Source organism: Bombina bombina, chromosome 2, assembly GCF_027579735.1.
Source record: "Bombina bombina isolate aBomBom1 chromosome 2, aBomBom1.pri, whole genome shotgun sequence".
Lineage (NCBI taxonomy): Eukaryota > Metazoa > Chordata > Amphibia > Anura > Bombinatoridae > Bombina > Bombina bombina.
In genome coordinates this window covers 856446621-856469852 of record NC_069500.1, presented here as the reverse complement: position 1 = coordinate 856469852, position 23232 = coordinate 856446621, and the positions used below count along the sequence as shown (strand labels likewise).

General features: G+C 38.6%; 1 protein-coding gene across 1 annotated transcript in view; it reads left to right on the top strand.

The window, feature by feature from the left end:
* The window catches only part of ADGRL3 (adhesion G protein-coupled receptor L3), a 1741359-nt gene that overhangs the window by 86472 nt on the left and 1631655 nt on the right, over positions 1 to 23232 (top strand). The window contains exon 2 of the mRNA XM_053703187.1: positions 14362 to 14433. The gene's annotated coding sequence lies outside the window, so the exon portion shown is untranslated. The remainder of the gene's footprint in view (positions 1 to 14361; positions 14434 to 23232) is intronic.

Below are 23232 nucleotides of genomic sequence, written 5' to 3'. Positions count from 1 at the left end.
GCAATGGACATAGTACCATTTGTGCGCCATCATCTCAGACCGCTGCAATTGTGCATGCTAAGTCAGTGGAACGGGGATTACTCAGATTTGTCCCCCCTACTAAATCTGGATCAAGAGACCAGAGATTCTCTTCTATGGTGGCTTTCTCGGCCACATCTGTCCAAGGGGATGACCTTTCGCAGGCCAGATTGGACGATTGTAACAACAGAGGCCAGCCTTCTAGGCTGGGGAGCAGTCTGGAATTCCCTGAAAGCTCAGGGATTATGGACTCAGGAGGAGAAACTCCTCCCAATAAATATTCTGGAGTTAAGAGCAATATTCAATGCTCTCCTAGCTTGGCCTCAGTTAGCAACTCTGAGGTTCATCAGATTTCAGTCGGACAACATCACGACTGTGGCTTACATCAACCATCAAGGGGGAACCAGAAGTTCCCTAGCGATGTTGGAAGTCTCAAAGATAATTCGCTGGGCAGAGTCTCACTCTTGCCACCTGTCAGTGATCTACATCCCAGGCGTGGAGAACTGGGAGGCGGATTTTCTAAGTCGCCAGACTTTTCATCCGGGGGAGTGGGAACTTCATCCGGAGGTCTTTGCTCAACTGATTCATCGTTGGGGCAAACCAGATCTGGATCTCATGGCGTCTCGTCAGAACGCCAAGCTTCCTTGTTACGGATCCAGGTCCAGGGACCCGGGAGCGGTGCTGATAGATGCTCTGACAGCCCCTTGGGTCTTCAACATGGCTTATGTGTTTCCACCATTCCCGATGCTTCCTCGTTTGATTGCCAAGATCAAACAGGAGAGAGCTTTGGTGATTCTGATAGCGCCTGCGTGGCCACGCAGGACCTGGTATGCAGACCTAGTGGACATGTCGTCCTGTCCACCGTGGTCTCTGCCTCTGAGACAGGACCTTCTAATTCAGGGTCCTTTCAACCATCCAAATCTAATTTCTCTGAGGCTGACTGCATGGAGATTGAACGCTTGATTCTATCAAAGCGTGGCTTCTCGGAGTCGGTTATTGATACCTTAATACAGGCTAGGAAGCCTGTTACCAGAAAAATTTACCATAAGATATGGCGGAAATATTTACATTGGTGCGAATTCAAGAGTTACTCATGGAGTAAGGTTAGGATTCCTAGGATATTGTCCTTTCTACAAGAGGGTTTAGAAAAGGGCTTATCTGCTAGTTCGTTAAAGGGACAGATTTCTGCTCTGTCTATTCTTCTACACAAACGTCTGGCTGAAGTTCCAGACGTTCAGGCTTTAACTAGGATTAAGCCTGTGTTTAAGTCTGTTGCTCCGCCGTGGAGCTTAAACTTAGTTCTTAATGTTCTTCAAGGCGTTCCATTTGAACCCCTTCATTCCATTGATATCAAGCTGTTATCTTGGAAAGTTCTGTTTTTGATGGCTATTTCCTCGGCTCGAAGAGTCTCTGAGTTATCTGCCTTACATTGTGATTCTCCTTATCTGATTTTTCATTCAGACAAGGTAGTCCTGCGTACTAAACCTGGGTTCTTACCTAAGGTAGTTACTAACAGGAATATCAATCAAGAGATTGTTGTTCCATCTCTGTGTCCTAATCCTTCTTCAAAGAAGGAACGACTTTTGCATAATCTGGACGTAGTCCGTGCCCTGAAATTCTATTTGCAGGCAACTAAAGATTTTCGTCAAACTTCTTCCCTGTTTGTCGTTTACTCTGGACAGAGAAGAGGTCAAAAGGCTTCGGCTATCTCTCTCTCCTTTTGGCTTCGTAGCATAATACGCTTAGCCTATGAGACTGCTGGACAGCAGCCTCCTGAAAGGATTACAGCTCATTCTACTAGAGCTGTGGCTTCCACCTGGGCCTTTAAAAATGAGGCCTCTGTTGAACAGATTTGCAAGGCTGCGACTTGGTCTTCGCTTCACACTTTTTCAAAATTTTACAAATTTGACACTTTTGCTTCCTCGGAGGCTATTTTTGGGAGAAAGGTACTTCAGGCAGTGGTTCCTTCTGTTTAATGTTCCTGCCTTGTCCCTCCCTTCATCCGTGTACTTTAGCTTTGGTATTGGTATTCCATAAGTAATGGATGACCCGTGGACTGACTACACTTAACAGGAGAAAACATAATTTATGCTTACCTGATAAATTCCTTTCTCCTGTAGTGTAGTCAGTCCACGGCCCGCCCTGTTTTTACGGCAGGTCTAAATTTTAATTAAACTCCAGTCACCACTGTACCCTATGGTTCCTCCTTTCTCGTCTGCTTTGGTCGAATGACTGAATATGATATGTGAGGGGAGGAGCTATATAGCAGCTCTGCTGGGTAATTCTCTTGCAGTTTCCTTTTAGGAAGAGATATATTCCATAAGTAATGGATGACCCGTGGACTGACTACACTACAGGAGAAAGGAATTTATCAGGTAAGCATAAATTATGTTTTTTTTTTAAACTTCAGTCACCTCTGCACCTTTTAGCTTTTCCTTTCTCTTCCTATACCTTTGGTCAAATGACTGGGGGGTGGAGTCAAGGGAGGAGCTATGTAGACAGCTCTGCTGTGGTGCTCTTTGCCACTTCCTTTTAGCAGGAGGATAATATCCCACAAGTAGGGATGAATCCGTGGACTTGTCGCATCGTAGAAGAAATCAATTTATCAGGTAAGCATAAATTTCCTTTTTTAGTCTCTAAAAAGCTCTTCAATACTATCTCCCTAAATCTTGCAGTTAGAGAAGTGTGGAGGGCTCAGAACCCGGATAGCAGGAATTATACCTGCTACTCAAAAGCTTCCAAATCTCTATCAAGAATTAATCTCATTTTAATAAATGACAGTTTATATCATACTGGGGCTAAGGCGGCAATCTCAGAAATCTGTATTTCAGACCATGCCCCTATAATGTTGGATATTCCAACTCAGATTCATCGTCCAAAAGGGGCACGCTTTTTTTTACCAAAAATATCTTAGTAAAAACTTAAAATATAAAAATTGGCTCAAAAATAAGATGGAAGAATTCTTTAAATTATTGAGGGCTCAGTACCTAGTCCATCGATCATATGGGAGACAGCGAAAGCTGTTCTAAGGGGAGACATTATTGCTTACACTGCAAAAATTAAGCGTGACTCAAGTAAAGGAGAAACAGATGACGACAGCTATGGTAGCTAATGCCTTTGTTTCCCCAGTGAGGAAAATTGGAGAAGATACATCAAAGCAAAACAGGAACAAGATACCTTTATAACCACTCATACAGTACAAGCAGAATTAAAATACCAATCTAGACTTTACAAATACGGCAACAAATCAGGTAAATTATTATCTAAATTGGTGAAAAACTCTAGACAATCTAATACAATCAAATCTTTAGAGGTTGAGAAGAATCTGCTTACCACAACTGAGGAAATCTCAGAATCCTTTTTTTCAGTACTATAAATCTATTCGCCTTCCTCGATTGAGGCGGGAGCACAGGATAGATTCTGGGAAAATCTACCCATTACAAGATGTAACGCTGAACTTAATGCTACCCTAAATGCCCCAATTACCGAGTTAGAAGTTTCACAAACAATTCAAGCGCTAAAATATGAGAGAGCTCCAGGCCCAGATGAAATACCGAATTAATTTTACAAGAATCTAGAATCTATGATTACTCCTCACCTGACTAAACTCTTTATTTTTTATTTTAGGGAAAATGCTCAAATTTCTCCTTGTTTTGTAGAATCCCACACCATCCTCATTCTCAAACCAGGAAAAAATCCACATAATAGGGAATCGTATAAACCGATTGCATTATTAAACTCGGACTATCAGATATTTACCTCCATCTTAGCTAAGAGATTGCAAAAAGGGTTATCTGAGATCATTCATAGAGACCAGGTGGGGTTTTTACTCAAACGCAGCTCAGCCGCTAAAATTAGACAACTCCTTATGGTCATCGACTATTTTAAGAACTCAGAGGATAGGCTGACCATAAACTATACGGACGCGGCAATATTAGCAATTGACGCGGAGAAAGCGTTCGATAGGGTTAGCCATGAATAGTTACTTGATACATTAGATTGCTTCGGGCTGAGGAATAACTTCCTTAACTTAATTAAAAATATTTGCTCACACTCATCTACCAGTATAGTCATACATGGGCTGGTGTCGAAGAAAATAAGATTAGACAAAGGAAAACGGCATGGTTGCCCGCTCTCGCCGCTATTGTTCAATCTAGCAATCGAAACTCTAGCCATCAAAATAAGACAACAAATTGAAGGTATTAGAATCCTCAAAAAGGAGGTTAAGGTGACATTATATGCAGACGATTTATTGTTATATATCTCTAATACCTCCACAAACATCCCAAAGCTCCTAGATATAATTGATTTGTACGGTCTATGTTCAGGATACAGAATGAACAAAACTAAATCAGAATTATTATGGCTAAGAATAAAAGAAAATTCCTTTATAGATAATCCCTTTAAGATTGTTTCTAAATATTTTAGATATTTAGGGATCATGGTATCCGCTGACCCTCAAGATTGGTATTCCCTAAATATCTCTCCAATTCTTTCACAAGCTATCTCACTTATGAGAAATTGGCAGAATATGCCCCTTTCACTGTCTGGACGAATCACCTTGTTCAAAATGGTGATACTTCCGAAGATCTGTTATATATTTCAAAATCTCCCTATTATATTGAAAACGTATGACATTAAAAAATTTAATACCGCACTCCATTATTTTATTTGGTATTCAAAAAAACCTAGAATATCTTTGCAGAGGTTAAATTTACCTAAGCAAATGGCCGGATTAGCATTGCCTGATATATACAGGGAGTGCAGAATTATTAGGCAAATGAGTATTTTGATCACATCATCCTCTTTATGCATGTTGTCTTACTCCAAGCTGTATAGTCTCGAAAGCCTACTACCAATTAAGCATATTAGGTGATGTGCATCTCTGTAATGAGAAGGGGTGTGGTCTAATGACATCAACACCCTATATCAGGTGTGCATAATTATTAGGCAACTTCCTTTCCTTTGGCAAAATGGGTCAAAAGAAGGACTTGACAGGCTCAGAAAAGTCAAAAATAGTGAGATATCTTGCAGAGGGATGCAGCACTCTTAAAATTGCAAAGCTTCTGAAGCGTGATCATCGAACAATCAAGCGTTTCATTCAAAATAGTCAACAGGGTCGCAAGAAGCGTGTGGAAAAACCAAGGCGCAAAATAACTGCCCATGAACTGAGAAAAGTCAAGCGTGCAGCTGCCAAGATGACACTTGCCACCAGTTTGGCCATATTTCAGAGCTGCAACATCACTGGAGTGCCCAAAAGCACAAGGTGTGCAATACTCAGAGACATGGCCAAGGTAAGAAAGGCTGAAAGACGACCACCACTGAACAAGACACACAAGCTGAAACGTCAAGACTGGGCCAAGAAATATCTCAAGACTGATTTTTCTAAGGTTTTATGGACTGATGAAATGAGAGTGAGTCTTGATGGGCCAGATGGATGGGCCCGTGGCTGGATTGGTAAAGGGCAGAGAGCTCCAGTCCGACTCAGACGCCAGCAAGGTGGAGGTGGAGTACTGGTTTGGGCTGGTATCATCAAAGATGAGCTTGTGGGGCCTTTTCGGGTTGAGGATGGAGTCAAGCTCAACTCCCAGTCCTACTGCCAGTTTCTGGAAGACACCTTCTTCAAGCAGTGGTACAGGAAGAAGTCTGCATCCTTCAAGAAAACATGATTTTCATGCAGGACAATGCTCCATCACATGCGTCCAAGTACTCCACAGCGTGGCTGGCAAGAAAGGGTATAAAAGAAGAAAATCTAATGACATGGCCTCCTTGTTCACCTGATCTGAACCCCATTGAGAACCTGTGGTCCATCATCAAATGTGAGATTTACAAGGAGGGAAAACAGTACACCTCTCTGAACAGTGTCTGGGAGGCTGTGGTTGCTGTTGCACGCAATGTTGATGGTGAACAGATCAAAACACTGACAAAATCCATGGATGGCAGGCTTTTGAGTGTCCTTGCAAAGAAAGGTGGCTATATTGGTCACTGATTTGTTTTTGTTTTGTTTTTGAATGTCAGAAATGTATATTTGTGAATGTTGAGATGTTATATTGGTTTCACTGGTAAAAATAAATAATTGAAATGGGTATATATTTGTTTTTTGTTAAGTTGCCTAATAATTATGCACAGTAATAGTCACCTGCACACACAGATATCCCCCTAAAATAGCTATAACTAAAAACAAACTAAAAACTACTTCCAAAACTATTCAGCTTTGATATTAATGAGTTTTTTGGGTTCATTGAGAACATGGTTGTTGTTCAATAATAAAATTAATCCTCAAAAATACAACTTGCCTAATAATTCTGCACTCCCTGTATATCTTTACAATTTAGCTATTCTAGGACGCATTGCAGCAGATTGGATCACGGAGTCAAATAATTTCTCAGATTATGATCTTGAAACTAGTATGATATATCCAATGTTCCCCACATCTCTGCTTCATCTCCCATTAAATGTAATACCCAAACAAGTGAAAAGTCTTAAAACTATATACACACAATAATCTTAGCCTGGGGGAAGATTGGAGCACGTGCTGAAGTAGATACTAATATACCAAGATTTCAAACCTTTCTGGGAAACCCCGAATTCCGGGAAGGAACACAGTCTGCTCTATTACAACACTGGCACAGTCAAGGGTTGAAATTGGTATCACAACTCTTCAAGCCAGATACAGGAAACATTAAATCCTTTGAAGAACTGAAACAGGAGTTCAATCTTAATAACGAGGATTTCTTTGCATATCTCCAAGCCAGACATTATGCTACACAATTAGTCAGTAAATTTAGCTGGAGCTGGTCTTGGGGTAAATTGGACAATTGGATCATTATTCCCTCAATTGTAGAAGTAAGGAACTATCTCAAAAAACAATTTCTAATTGAACAATTAGTCACAAATCTGAACTCAGAGCGAGAAATAATAGCTTTCTTCAGAAAATGGGCTAAATTCATTAAGATATTTCCACCTACCGAAATTGATCATATGTTCTTTCCATTTAGAAACTCTGAAATAGTCTTATTGGATAGTTGGTGATGTAATGACGGCTTTGGTGGGAAGAGGGAGGGGGAGACGGGGAGGAGAAACGATTCACCCTTTTTTTTTTTTCTCAAGCTGTTTTGTTTAATATTATTGTATATATCAATGAGTGAGAATTGCAGAGCTATTATGTCTACGTATATTTTTTTCATATCATGGTTATTAGAACCACAAGCTAAATTTGAATAGTTAATCCATGCTGTCAATATTTGTATACTTTTTTTGTTACTGAATACCTTCAATATTTTTGTTGTAGTGCTGATATAAAATAAGATACATACATAGTAACATAGTAGATAAGGTTGAAAAAAAGACTGAAGTCCATCGAGTTCAACCTATACAAATCTAAAATACTTACAAAAAGCTCCAGTTAAGCTTAAATAACCCCATTAAAATGTGACCCATTTAATACTAGCAATCATATCCATGAATTTTGTTAGTATACAGAAACTTATCCAGACTATTTTTAAATGTATCTATGGTATTGGCATTCACTACCTCCTTTGGTAATGAGTTCCACAATTTTATTGCTCTCACAGTGAAAAAACGTTTCCGTTGCAGGAGATTAAATCTCCTTTCCTCCAACCTTAAATTATGACCTCTTGTCAGAAACAATTTTCTTGGAATAAACAGAGCTTCTGCCATCTCTGTATATGGGCCTTGAATATATTTATATAAAGTAATCATGTCACCTCTCAAGCGCCTTTTTTCTAAAGAAAACAGACCCAGTTTGGCTAGCCTCTCCTCATAGGTTAATTTCTCCAATCCCCTTATTAGCTTTGTGGCCCTTCTCTGAACTTTTTCTAGTTCTACAATATCTTTTTTAGCAATTGGTCCCCAGAACTGCACTCCAAACTCAAGGTGAGGTCTTACCAGGGCTTTATATAATGACAGAATTATGCTTTCCTCCCTTGAATCAATACCTCTTTTAATACATGCTAGTATCTTATTAGCCTTTGAAGCCGCTGCCCTGCATTGTGCACCCATCTTTAGCTTGTTATCTATTACTACTCCCAAATCCCTTTCCTCCTGTGTTTGGCTAAGTCTTGTCCCATTTAAAAAATACGTAGCCTGCTTATTTTTACTTCCAAAATGTAGAACCTTGCATTTTTCCGTATTAAATCTCATTTTCCATTCACTTGCCCATAGTTCTAATTTTAGCAAATCCCTTTGTAAAGACAGTTCGTCCTGCTCTGACCTTATGACCTTACTTAACTTAGTATCATCTGCAAAAATAGAGATGTCGCTATTTAATCCTTGCTCCAAGTCATTTATAAAAATATTAAAAAGAACAGGGCCCAGTACTGATCCCTGGGGGACGCCACTGATTACCTTTGTCCAATCTGAGTATGATCCATTTACTACTACTCGTTGCTCCCTATCTTTTATCCAGTTATTTATCCATGAGCTAACATTTTCAGCTATTCCCAGTCCCTTAATTTTGTGCATTAATCTCTCATGTGGCACTGTATCAAATGCCTTTGCAAAATCTAAGTATATCACATCCACTGATTCCCCTTTATATTTTGACTTACTTCCTCGTAGAATCTAATCAGATTAGTTTGACATGATCTATTTCTCCTAAAGCCATGCTGATTAGAAAGAACTCATAATCTTGTTTACACGAATATGCTCATCAATATAATCCCTTATAATCCCTTCAAATATCTTCCCCACTATTGATGTCAGACTAACTGGTCTATAGCTTCCTGGATCATCCCTGCTTCCCTTTTTGAAGAGTGGCACCACATCAGCTTTACGCCAATCCTGGGGTACCATGCCTGAGGATAATGAGTCTTGAAAAATTAAGAGTAAAGGTTTGTCTATAACAGTGCTAAGTTCCCTCAACACCCTTGGGTGTATTCCATCTGGGCCTGGAGTTTTATTTACCTTAATATTTTCCAGTTTTTTCCTGATATCCTCTATACAAAACCCAGTTAGTGGTATGGACTGGCATGTTCTATTATGTTCAAAAGTATCATTCAATGGTTCTTCTCTTGTGTATACTGAAGAAAAAAACTGGTTTAGTACCTCAGCCTTCTCCCTGTCATTATTTATCATGCTACCCTCCACACATTTTAATGTACCTATATTATCCTTCTTAGATTTTTTGCTATTTATGTACTTAAAGAACCTTTTAGGGTTAGACTTAGAATCCTTAGCAATTAATTTTTCATTTTCAATTTTGGCTAATTTGATTGCTTTTTTGCATGCTTTGTTACATTCCTTATAAATATTGTATGCTGAGTCTGTACTATTTTCTTTTAATAATTTAAATGCCCTACGTTTTTTCCTAATTTCTCTTAACACATTTTTATTTAGCCATAATGGCTTTGTTTTTTTATTTTTACTTTTATAACCATATGGTATGTGTTGATATGTATATTTATTTAACACATTTTTAAATATTATCCATTTATTCTCTGTATTTTTATTAGAAAATACATTGTCCCAATTTATATTATTTAATGATTTCCTTAAATCGTTGAATTTTGCTTTCTTGAAATTAAAAGTCTTAGTTAAGCCTTTAAAACACTGCATTTGAAAATAGATTTCAAATGTGACCATGTTATGATCACTGTTACCCAAATGTTCTTTAACTTCTATGTTTGATATTATATCTGTATTGTTTGATAGCACTAAATCCAATATAGCTTTACTCCTAGTTGGCTCCTCTATTAATTGTGACAAGAAGTTATCCCTGAGAACATTTAAAAATCTATCCCCCTTAGCTGAATTACTAGTTTCATTGGCCCAGTTTATATCAGGGTAGTTAAAATCTCCCATAATTACAGCACTGTTATTAGCAGCCTTACCTATTTGGATAAGTAGTTGAGTTTCCTCCGGGTCACTAATGTTGGGAGGCTTGTAGCATGTTCCTAGTAATATTTTTTTAGGATTTTTCCCCCCACTCTTTATTTCAACCCACAGGGTCTCTACATTGTCACTTGTATCATAAATATCTTCCCTTATTGTAGGTTTAAGGTTAGGTTTAATATACATGCAGATTCCTCCACCCCTTTTATTATTCCTGTCCCTCCTAAATAATGTATACCCCTCTAAGTTAACTGCCCAGTCATGTGAATCATCCCACCAAGTTTCAGTTATACTGATAACATCATAGTCCTCTTCTGCAACTAAGCAAAACTATACATTTAAAAAAAAAAAACACTCCCAAATGGGCTATATAAATGGTTTATCTACAAAACATTGATGCAAAGAAAAATCTAGTGTACAATGAGAAGAAAATGTCATAAATAATATTAACTGTATTCCTTTTATTGGTATATAATATTAATAGTAACAAAATAACAGAGATTGTTTGAAAATCTCACTGTATTCAATAGCACTTTAACAATATTTATTAAAAATATATACAATTGCATAATATAATTGATAAATGTGGTAACATAGTAGATGAAGTTGAAAAAAGACTGAAGTCCATCGAGTTCAACCTCTGCAAATCTTAATATATTTAGAATAAAAGATCCAGTTGATTTTAAATTAATCCCATTATAAAGGTGAACCCTATAACACAAGCAATCATATTCTTGAATTACTACTACTCATTGCTCCCTGTCTTTTATCCAGTTATTTATCCATGAGCTAACATTTTCAGCTATTCCATTGTCTTTTTTTTTTTTTCATATATTTTTTATTGAAATTCCAACAGCATAAAGGAGCGAAAAAAAATATGCTTTTTTTTTCCGCACACAGCGCAGGGTGTCATTCACAACAAAAACAGATGTAGGCAAAGCTTGTGCACATCATTATACAGGTAAGCAGGAATCAAGCAAGTCTGATACAGATTCAAAAAAATACAAATAGAAACTAATCAAATAATTCCTTGATTATCCATTTATCAGCAAGGAATACATAAAAGGTCATTTAAAATGAATTTCTGTAAAGAGCCAATACCTGTAATTTATACGTATACACTATTAAAATATTTTTTGGGTAGAACAAGACAGACAAACAACAACCAAAACCAAAACAACAAAAACATACTTTTAATATACTATTTGTCTCCAATGTAGAGGATAAGAATCTGATTGGATAAGCAATAAAAAGAGGGGAGAGGAACGAAAGGGTGAAAGGATCTGTTCTTGAGTAGATAAAGAAAGTGACATAATCACCTTTTACCATTTTGTAAGAAAAGCTCTCATTTTCCCTTCCATATAAATAAGTGGATCATATTGATCAATAGTTATTTGATATAGCATATTCTGAATAAAGTTAGCTAAACCCGGTGGCCTTCTATGTTTCCATTTCCTAAAATCAGTTGTCTGGCTATAAGGATTAGCTGTATTGCTTAGGGATTTATTCTGCACTGAGCTCTTTGTAACCAGAAAGAAAATATGGGAGTCATTTAAATTTAATTTAGTTACTAAGAACTTATTTAACCAAAATACAACTTGATGCCAAAACTTCTGGAGTCTTGGACAGGACCAAAATACATGTATTAGGTCCCCTGCAGGAGCTCTACACTTAGGGCATACTTTCTCCTCCCCCCTAGACCATTTAGCAATTGCCCTTGGCGTCGGGTATAATCTATTCATAAGCCTCATGTGAGATTCTCTTTCTAAATACTTCCAGCTCTAAATTTTCAAAATCAACAGACCATTTTCTATATAAACGCATCAGAATAGGAACTGCAGCTTGTTCTAATAACAATTTGTACACTGCTGAGATAGAATGTAGTCCCATAGGGTAGTGACTTATAATAAGTAGTGTTCTCCCTCCAATCTAAACTAGTAATATAATGCCTTACCGGAAAATAGGCAAAAAATTGTTTCTTTCATGTAATTAGCAAGAGTCCATGCGCTAGTGACGTATGGGATATACATTCCTACCAGGAGGGGCAAAGTTTCCCAAACCTCAAAATGCCTATAAATACACCCCTCACCACACCCACAAATCAGTTTTACAAACTTTGCCTCCTATGGAGGTGGTGAAGTAAGTTTGTGCTAGATTCTTCGTTGATATGCGCTTCGCAGCAGGCTGGAGCCCGGTTTTCCTCTCAGTGTGCAGTGAATGTCAGAGGGATGTGAAGAGAGTATTGCCTATTTGAATTCAATGATCTCCTTCTACGGGGTCTATTTCATAGGTTCTCTGTTATCGGTCGTAGAGATTCATCTCTTACCTCCCTTTTCAGATCGACGATATACTCTTATACCATTACCTCTACTGATTCTCGTTTCAGTACTGGTTTGGCTTTCTACTACATATAGATGAGTGTCCTGGGGTAAGTAAGTCTTATTTTTGTGACACTCTAAGCTATGGTTGGGCACTTTTATATAAAGTTCTAAATATGTGTTTAAACATTTATTTTCCTTGATTCAGGATGTTCAACATTCCTTATTTCAGACAGTCAGTTTCATTATTTGGGATAATGCATTTGAATAATCAATTTTTCTTACCTTAAAATTTGACTTTTTTTCCTGTGGGCTGTTAGGCTCGCGGGGGCTGAAAATGCTTCATTTTATTGCGTCATTCTTGGCACAGACTTTTTTGGCGCAAAATTTTCTTTGTGATTTCCGGCGTCATACTTGTTTTGGCGCTTAAAGCATTTAGGCGCCAAATAATGTGGGCGTCTTTTTTGGCGCTAACAAATATGGGCATCATTATTGTCTCCACATTATTTAAGTCTCATTGTTTATTTGCTTCTGGTTGCTAGAAGCTTGTTCATTGGCATTTTTTTTTCCCATTCCTGAAACTGTCTTTTAAGGAATTTGATCAATTTTGCTTTATATGTTGTTTTTTCTATTACATATTGCAAGATGTCTCAGATTGACCCTGAATCAGAAGATACTTCTGGAAAATTGCTGCCTGATGCTGGATCTACCAAAGTTAAGTGTATTTGTTGTAAACTTGTGGTAACTGTTCCTCCGGCTGTTGTTTGTAATGAATGTCATGACAAACTTGTTAATGCAGATAATATTTCCTTTAGTAATGTTCCATTACCCGTTGCTGTTCCATCAACATCTAATATTCAGGGTGTTCCTGTTAACATAAGAGATTTTGTTTCCAAATCTATTAAGAAGGCTATGTCTGTTATTCCTCCTTCTAGTAAACTTAAAAGGTCTTTTAAAACTTCTCATTTTTCAGATGAATTTTTAAATGAACATCATCATTCTGATAATGATTCTTCTGGTTCAGAGGATTCTGTTTCAGAGGTTGATACTGATAAATCTTCATATTTATTTAAAATGGAATTTATTCATTCTTTGCTTAAAGAAGTCTTAATTGCATTAGAAATAGAGGAATCTAGTCCTCTTGATACTAAATCTAAACGTTTGAATACGTTTTTTAAACCTCCTGTAGTTATTCCAGAGGTTTTCCTGTCCCTGATGCTATTTCTGAAGTAATTTCCAGGGAATGGAATAATTTGGGTAATGCATTTACTCCTTCTAAACGTTTTAAGCAATTATATCCTGTGCCATCTGACAGATTAGAGTTTTGGGACAAAATCCCTAAGGTTGATGGGGCTATCTCTACTCTTGCTAAACGTACTACTATTCCTACAGCAGATAGTACTTCCTTTAAGGATCTTTTAGATAGGAAAATTGAATCCTTTCTAAGAAAAGCTTACTTATGTTCAGGTAATCTTCTTAGACCTGCTATATCTTTGGCGGATGTTGCTGCAGCTTCAACTTTCTGGTTGGAAGCTTTAGCACAACAAGTAGCAGATCATAATACTCATAGCATTGTTAATCTTCTTCAACATGCTAATAATTTTATTTGTGATGCCATCTTTGATATCATTAGGGTTGATGTCAGGTATATGTCTTAAGCTATTTTAGCTAGAAGAGCTTTATGGCTTAAATCTTGGAATGTTTTTCTTCGTAAGAAAAGGCTTCCGTGTTGCCGTCTACCCCAAAGCCCAAACATATGAAGAATACGGGAGATTGTTGTCACATGTACCACACAGCCAGTACTTGCCAGATATTCCTGCAGCTCCTTTAATGTTGCTGTAGGCCTCTTGGTAGCCTCCTAGACCAATTTAAAAGCAGACGATTTTCAGTGTTAAATTACAATAAAAAGGAACAGAATATATAATAAAAGTATAGTGCCATTTTTACTACACAAATTTAAACATTTTATAATATAATTTGAAGTTGTTTAATGTTCCTTAAATGGATTAACTTAAATATTTTTAACATATTATAAAATATATATATTAAAATATTAAAACTGTTTACAGAAGACTAGTTTTTGGAATGTTCATTTGTCTCTAATCCGATTTTAGCACATTGATGGCAAGATGAAAACTAACTTAATTCATTTTTGTTTATTTCTCTATTTCAGATATGGTGAATTTATTAATCTACAGCATGAAGAAGTTTCTATGGATTTGTAGCTAAGAAAGTAACAAAAAAGGTAAATTTTTCCTGTCCCAAGTACTCTTCATCAATATATTATATAGTACTATTATTACATATTCAAGTTTCTTCACTTTCCTAGTATTTTCTTGGTTTATGTAACAGCAATGTGATATTTCAACATCTCCTAATAATTGTTCAGGTTAAAGATAATCTTTCTCCAACATTGGTGTGTCCGGTCCACGGCGTCATCCATAACTTGTGGGAATATTCTCTTCCCCAACAGGAAATGGCAAAGAGCACAGCAAAAGCTGTCCATATAGTCCCTCCTAGGCTCTGCCCACCCCAGTCATTCTCTTTGCCGCTGAACAAGCAGCATCTCCACGGAGATGGTGAAGAGTATGTGGTGATTAGTTGTAGTTTTTTATTCTACTATCAAGAGTTTATTTTAAAATAGTGCTGGTATGTACTATTTACTCTGAAACAGAAAAAGATGAAGAGTTCTGTTTGTGAGAGGAATATGATTTTAGCAGCAGTAACTAAAATCGTTTGCTGTTTCCACATAGGACTGTTGAGATGAGATAACTTCAGTTGGGGGAAACAGTTGGCAGACTTTTCTGCTTAAGGTATGACTAGCCATATTTCTAACAAGACTGTGTAATGCTGGAAGGCTGTCATTTCCCCTCATGGGGACCGGTAAGCCATTTTCTTAGTCTCAAACAGAATAAAGGGCTTAATATGGGCTATAAAACTGGTAGACACTTTTATGAGCTAGATCGATTGCTTTATTTGGGCATTTTATACAGCTTTATGTTGAAATTCACACTTTATAAACTTTGGGGAACGTTTTTTTACGTCAGGCACTGGTTTAGACACCTTCCCAGTCAGGAAGGGCCTTCTCTGTAGTAGGCAGAGCCTCATTTTCGCACCATTACTGCACAGTTACTTTTGAGAGCAGGACATGCAGCTACATGTGTGTGGGTCTGAAAGTAGTTGAAAAGGTTCCTAGAAGGCTTCATTTGGTATCGTATACCCCCCTGGGTTTGGTAAAGTCGCAGCAAAGGCTGTAGCTGGGACTGTAGAGGGGTTAAAACTGTAACCGGCTCCGGTTTCCTCATTTTAAGGGTTAAAGGTCTGAAATTTGGGGTGCAATGCTTTGAATGCTTTAAGACACTGTGGTGAAATTTTGGTTAAATTTGAACAATTCCTTCATAGTTTTTCACATATTCAGTAATAAAGTGTGCCCTGTTTAAAATTTAAAGAGACAGTAACGGTTTTGTTTTAAAACGGTTTTTGTACTTTATTTACAAGTTTAAGCCTGTTTAACATGTCTGTGCCTTCAGATAAACTATGTTCTGTATGTATGGAAGCCAATGTGTCTCCCCCTTCAAAATTGTGTGATAATTGTGCCATAGAGTCCAAAAAAAGTAAGGACAGTACTGCCACAGATAATAAAGTTGCCCAAGATGATTCATCAGATGAAGGGAGTAGGCATAGTTCTACATCATCTCCTTCTGTGTCTACACCAGTTTTGCCCACGCAGGAGACCCCTAGTACTTCTAGCGCGCCAATGCTTGTTACTATGCTACAATTGACGGCAGTAATGGATAACTCCATAGCATTTCAGAGAAAGCGCGATTGCTCTGTTTTAAACACTTTAGAGCAGGAGGGCGCTGATGATAATTGCTCTGTCATACCCTCACACCAATCTGAAGTGGCCATGAGGGAGGTTTTGTCAGATGGGGAAATTTCTGATTCAGGTAGAATTTCTCAACAGGCAGAACCTGATGTTGTGACATTTAAATTTAAATTAGAGCATCTCCGCGCACTGCTTAAGGAGGTGCTATCTACTCTGGATGATTGTGACAACCTGGTCATTCCAGAAAAATTGTGCAAGATGGACAAGTTCCTAGAGGTTCCGGTGCACCCCGACGCTTTTCCTATACCCAAGCGGGTGGTGGACATAGTGAATAAGGAGTGGGAGAAGCCCAGCATATCTTTTGTCCCCCCTCCCTATTTAAGAAATTATTTCCTATGGTTGACCCCAGAAAGGACTTATGGCAGACAGTCCCTAAGGTCGAGGGGGTTGTTTCTACACTAGCCAAGCGCACTACTATTCCTATCGAGGATAATTGCGCTTTCAAAGATCCTATGGATAAAAAATTGGAGGGTTTGCTTAAAAAGATTTTTGTACAGCAAGGTTACCTCCTGCAACCTATTTCGTGCATTATTCCTTTCACTACAGCAGCGTGGTTCTGGTTCGAGGAACTAGAAAAGTCGCTCAGTAGAGAGACTCCGTATGAGGAGGTTATGGACAGAATTCACACACTTAAGTTAGCTAATTCCTTTATTTTAGATGCCGCTTTGCAGTTAGCAAGATTAGCGGCGAAAAATTCAGGGTTTGCAATTGTGGCGCGCAGAGTGCTCTGGCTAAAGTCTTGGTCAGCGGATGTATCTTCCAAGACAAAATTGCTTAATATCCCTTTCAAGGGTAAAACCCTTTTTGGGCCAGAATTGAAAGAGATTATCTCAGACATCACTGGGGGTAAGGGCCACGCCCTTCCACAAGATAGGCCTTTCAAGGCCAAGAATAAGTCTAATTTTCGTTCCTTTCGCAATTTCAGGAACGGACCGTCCTCCAACTCTGCAGCCTCTAGACAAGAGGGTAATGCTTCACAAACCAAACCAGCTTGGAAACCGATGCAAGGCTGGAACAAGGGTAAGCAGGCCAAGAAGCCTGCTGCTGCTACCAAAACAGCATGAAGGAGTAGCCCCCGATCCGGGACCGGATCTAGTAGGGGGCAGACTCTCTCTCTTTGCTCAGGCTTGGGCAAGAGATGTTCAGGACCCCTGGGCACTAGAAATAGTTTCTCAGGGTTATCTTCTGGAATTCAAGGAACTACCCCCAAGGGGAAGGTTCCACATGTCTCACTTATCTTCAAACCAAATAAAGAGACAGGCATTCTTACATTGTGTAGAAGACCTGTTAAAAATGGGAGTGATACACCCAGTTCCAACCGTGGAACAAGGAATGGGTTTTTACTCAAATCTGTTTGTAGTTCCCAAAAAGAGGGAACTTTCAGACCAATTCTGGATTTAAAGATCCTAAACAAATTTCTCAGAGTGCCATCGTTCAAAATGGAAACTATTCGAACGATTTTACCTACAATCCAGGAGGGTCAATTTATGACTACCGTGGATCTAAAGGATGCGTATCTACATATTCCTATCCACAAAGATCATCATCAGTTCCTAAGGTTCGCCTTTCTGGACAAACATTACCAGTTTGTGGCCCTCCCATTCGGGCTAGCCACTGCTCCAAGGATTTTCACAAAGGTACTCGGGTCCCTTCTAGCGGTTCTAAGACCAAGGGGCATTGCAGTGGCACCTTACTTGGACGACATTCTGATACAAGCGTCGTCTCTTTCAAAGGCAAAGGCTCACACAGACATCGTTCTGGCCTTTCTCAGATCTCACGGATGGAAAGTGAACATAGAAAAAAGTTCCCTGTCTCCGTCGACAAGAGTTCCTTTCTTGGGGACAATAATAGATTCTTTAGAAATTAAGATTTTCCTGACAGATGTCAGAAAGTCAAAGCTTCTAAACGCTTGTCAAGTTCTTCACTCTGTTCCACGACCTTCCATAGCTCAGTGCATGGAAGTAGTAGGGTTGATGGTTGCAGCAATGGACATAGTTCCTTTTGCGCGAATTCATCTAAGACCATTACAACTGTGCATGCTGAAACAGTGGAATGGGGGACTATACAAACTTGTCTCCAGTGATTCAAGTAGATCAGAAGACCAGAGACTCACTCCGTTGATGGCTAACCCAGGATAACCTGTCCCAGGGAATGAGCTTCCGCAGACCAGAGTGGGTCATCGTCACGACCGACGCCAGTCTAGTGGGCTGGGGCGCGGTCTGGGACTCCCTGAAAGCTCAGGGGCTATGTTCTCGGGTAGAGTCTCTTCTCCCGATAAACATTCTGGAACTGAGAGCGATATTCAATACTCTCAGGGCTTGGCCTCAACTAGCAAAGGCCAGATTCATAAGATTCCAATCAGACAACATGACGACTGTTGCTTACATCAACCATCAGGGGGGAACAAGGAGTTCCCTGGCGATGAGAGAAGTGACCAAAATCATAAAATGGGCGGAGGATCACTTCTGCCACCTATCTGCGATCCACATCCCAGGAGTGGAAAACTGGGAGGCGGATTATCTGAGTCGTCAGACATTCCATCCGGGGGAGTGGGAACTCCACCCGGAGATATTTGCCCAGTTGACTCAATTATGGGGCATTCCAGACATGGATCTGATGGCGTCTCGTCAGAACTTCAAGGTTCCTTGCTACGGGTCCAGATCCAGGGATCCCAAGGCGACTCTAGTGGATGCATTAGTAGCGCCTTGGACCTTCAACCTAGCTTATGTGTTTCCACCATTTCCTCTCATTCCCAGGCTGGTAGCCAGGATCAAGCAGGAGAGGGCCTCGGTGATCTTGATAGCTCCTGCGTGGCCACGCAGGACTTGGTATGCAGACCTGGTGAATATGTCATCGGCTCCACCATGGAAGCTACCTTTGAGACAGGATCTTCTAGTACAAGGTCCATTCGAACATCCAAATCTAGTTTCTCTCCAGCTAACGGCTTGGAAATTGAACGCTTGATTTTATCTAAGCGGGGGTTTTCGGATTCTGTAATAGATACTCTGGTACAAGCCAGAAAACCTGTAACTAGAAAAATTTACCATAAAATATGGAAAAGATATATCTGTTGGTGTGAATCCAAGGGATTCTCATGGAGTAAGATCAAAATTCCTAGGATCCTTTCCTTTCTACAAGAAGGTTTGGATAAGGGATTATCGGCGAGTTCTCTAAAGGGACAGATTTCTGCTTTATCTGTCTTGTTACACAAACGACTGGCAGCTTTGCCTGATGTTCAAGCTTTTGTTCAGGCTTTGGTCAGGATCAAGCCTGTTTACAGACCTTTGACTCCTCCCTGGAGTCTGAATTTAGTTCTTTCAGTTCTTCAAGGGGTTCCGTTTGAACCTCTACATTCCATAGATATCAAGATGTTATCTTGGAAAGTTCTGTTTTTGGTTGCTATTTCTTCTGCTAGAAGAGTTTCTGAGTTATCTGCTTTGCAGTGTAATCCACCCTATCTGGTGTTCCATTCAGATAAGGTTGTTTTGCGTACTAAACCTGGTTTCCTTCCAAAGGTTGTTTCCAACAAGAATATTAACCAGGAAATAGTTGTGCCTTCTTTGTGTCCGAATCCAGTTTCAAAGAAGGAACGTTTGTTACACAATTTAGATGTAGTTCGTGCTTTAAAGTTCTATTTAGAAGCAACAAAGGATTTCAGACAAACGTCTTCTCTGTTTGTCGTTTATTCTGGCAAGAGGAGAGGTCAAAAAGCTACTGCTACCTCTCTTTCCTTTTGGCTAAAAAGCATCATCCGATTGGCTTACGAGACTGCCGGACGGCAGCCTCCTGAACGCATCACAGCTCACTCTACTAGGGCTGTGGCTTCCACATGGGCCTTCAAGAACGAGGCTTCTGTTGATCAGATATGTAAGGCAGCAACTTGGTCTTCCCTGCACACTTTTGCCAAATTCTACAAATTTGATACTTTTGCTTCTTCGGAGGCTATTTTTGGGAGAAAGGTTTTGCAAGCCGTGGTGCCTTCTGTTTAGGTAACCTGATTGGCTCCCTTCCCTTCATCCGTGTCCTAAAGCTTTGGTATTGGTTCCCACAAGTTATGGATGACGCCGTGGACCGGACACACCAATGTTGGAGAAAACAGAATTTATGCTTACCTGATAAATTACTTTCTCCAACGGTGTGTCCGGTCCACGGCCCGCCCTGGTTTTTTTTTAATCAGGTTTGATGAATTTCTTTCTTTAACTACAGTCACCACGGCACCTTATGGTTTCTCCTGTTTTTTCTCCTGTCCGTCGGTCGAATGACTGGGGTGGGCGGAGCCTAGGAGGGACTATATGGACAGCTTTTGCTGTGCTCTTTGCCATTTCCTGTTGGGGAAGAGAATATTCCCACAAGTTATGGATGACGCCGTGGACCGGACACACCGTTGGAGAAAGTAATTTATCAGGTAAGCATAAATTCTGTTTTTTCTAATCTATCTCTATCTATTGGTCTACCTTTACAAAATTATATGCTAGGCTTCCAGTGATCTTTTTGTTGATTAACACTATATATTACTTAAAATAAACTCTTGCCATACCTTCAGGTTAAGTAGGGCTTACAGAAACAATGTAGTGTTAACAGCCTTAGAATAAAGTAGAAATCCCCAACAGAAAGATGAACTATAAAATGTACTTATTTTGAAAGATTATCTATTATTCTCTATGGATACAATTTTAAAAAGTTAGATTTGTTAGTAATAGCAGACATATTTACCAAAAAGAGGGAAGGAAGCTGTAACATAATTTGATTATTTCAAACATGGAAGTGTTTAGTTAAAGAGGAAAAAAACCCACCTTGTAATAACAATCCATTTCTGATATCTCCTATGGAATAGAATATTCATGTAGGTTAAACAATTTTCATTTTGTCAGCAAAACCTGCACTGCTTTCTAGTTTGTGTAATAACCTCTGCTTAGACCAAATGGTGATGGATATACAAATGGTTAGGCTTGTGCAGTAAGCACTTCCACTCTTCAGAATTACAAAAGCCACAATTTTCTTATTTAAAGTGTCAGTCAACACCATATTTTTTTGTTGTTTAAAAAGATAGATAATCCCTTTATTACCTATTCCCCAGTTTTGCATAACCAAGACGGTTATAATAATACGTTTTACCTCTGTAATTACCTTGTATCTTTTCCTCTGACAACTGCCCCTTATTTCAGTTCTTTTGATAAACTTGCATTTTAGCCAATCAGTGCTGACTCCTAGGTAACTTTACGTGTGTGAGCTCAATGTTATCTATTTGACACACATGAACTAATGCCCTTAAGTGGTGAAAAAATGTCAAAATGCATTCAGATTAGAGGCGGCCTTCAAGGTCTAAGAAATTAGCATATGAACCTACCTATGTTTAGCTTTCAACTAATAATACCAAGAGAAAAATTAGTGATAAAAGTAAACTGGAAAGTTGTTTAAAATTACATGCCATATTTGGATCATGAAAGTTTATTTTGGATAGGGATAGGAAACCCCAAAATTTTGCATCGTTATTTGGATAGAACATACAATTTTAAAAAAATTTCCAATTTACTTCTTTTTTCAATTTTGCTTAATTTTCTTTTCATCCTTTGCTGAAGGAACAGCATTGCACTACTGGCAGCTAGCTGAACACATCTAGTTAGCCAATCACAGGAGACAAATGTGTGCAGGCACCAATCAGCAGCTAGCTCCTACTAGTGAATGATATGTGCGTATATTCTTTTTCAACCAGGGATACCATGAGATTGAAGCACATTTGAAAGTAGAAGTAAATTTAAAAGTATTTTAAAATTACATGCGCTATCTGAATCATGCAAGTTTAATTTTGACTTTCCTATTCCTTTAAACTATATGAAAAGAGTCAAACTAAATGATAAAAGCATATTGCAAATTTAGTTTTATTATGCATAATTAAACTTTTTATATTACAATCTAAAGGAGTTTAATGGTCCATTAAGGTTTGAGCTCCTCTTCAGTGATATGCTCTAATTCTCTGCAGGATTGTGGATTTGCTGTCATCAAAAAAACTGCCTGGAGGGAGCTTGGAAAAACACATTGCTAGAAAATATACTCCTCTGTTTCACATCTCTGATGAACACTCCTATTAGCATTAGTACATTTAACTGATGTTTGAGCCTTGCTAAGGGAGGTATAAGTGCCATCATATTTAATAGACTGTGAAACAATACTTTAATAACAATTCATGAGAGTAAAGACCCAGTTTTGAAGTAGCAGTCTTAGCCAATTTAGAATCTACCCTACTGCTTTGCACCTTGAAGTAGACAAAGCAATATTGGTATTGTCAATAAATCAGGACTCTGGACTCATTCTGTAATGAGTAAAGTATCCAAGACATTTGCCATTTAAAAACTGTGCTACATTAAGTAGTCTTTCCTAAATTTCCTTATGAGATTCCCATAAGGACTTATTTGGACCCCTGTGTGCATTAGGAAGGGAAAAAAAACATAGTGTCAAATTCTGGGATAGAAGACTCTCTGCTGATAAGGGAGGTCTTGCCTCTTGTTTCAAGTGGAAAAAGTATCTATTTTTTTAAGGAAAGAAGTCAAAAGTAGGTGGCATATATTATCAATACCCAAAATGGAGTAACCTAGAGAGCTCTGAAATAATGTCATCAGAGTCCTCCAAAGCAAGATAATTGAGTTTTAATTTGCATACATTAGGACAGCTCAGGCTTGCAGTGGTCTAAAATGAAGCCTAAAGGAGCATGAGATATCCACTACTTGTGACTTCAGTTTATTGTACCTAGAGCTGGTATTCTTTGACTCCTAAATAACACAAAAGAAGATATCTAAGCTATAATATAGCTTAATATTTTAAGGTTTTTTTTGAGAGATTTGAAGATGATATCAGGTTCTGAATGTTTCGTTTTCCACTCTCTCTTTTGTGTGGTCTAGTTTCAGAATTTGAGGAATATGCTTAAAATTTTATATTAAAAGGAGGATTTAAATGAGGAAAAAGCCTCATGGTATACAAATGTGTTTCCTGTTCATAATACTTTAGATCTGAGTAAAAACATAATTTATACTTACCAATAACTTTCTTTCTTTTGGAATAATGAGAGTCCATGGGTGTCCATAACATGTAGGATATATTTCCCACCAATAGGAGGAGGTCAAGAACCCTTACAAGAGCTTTTAATCCATCCCACCTCCTCTC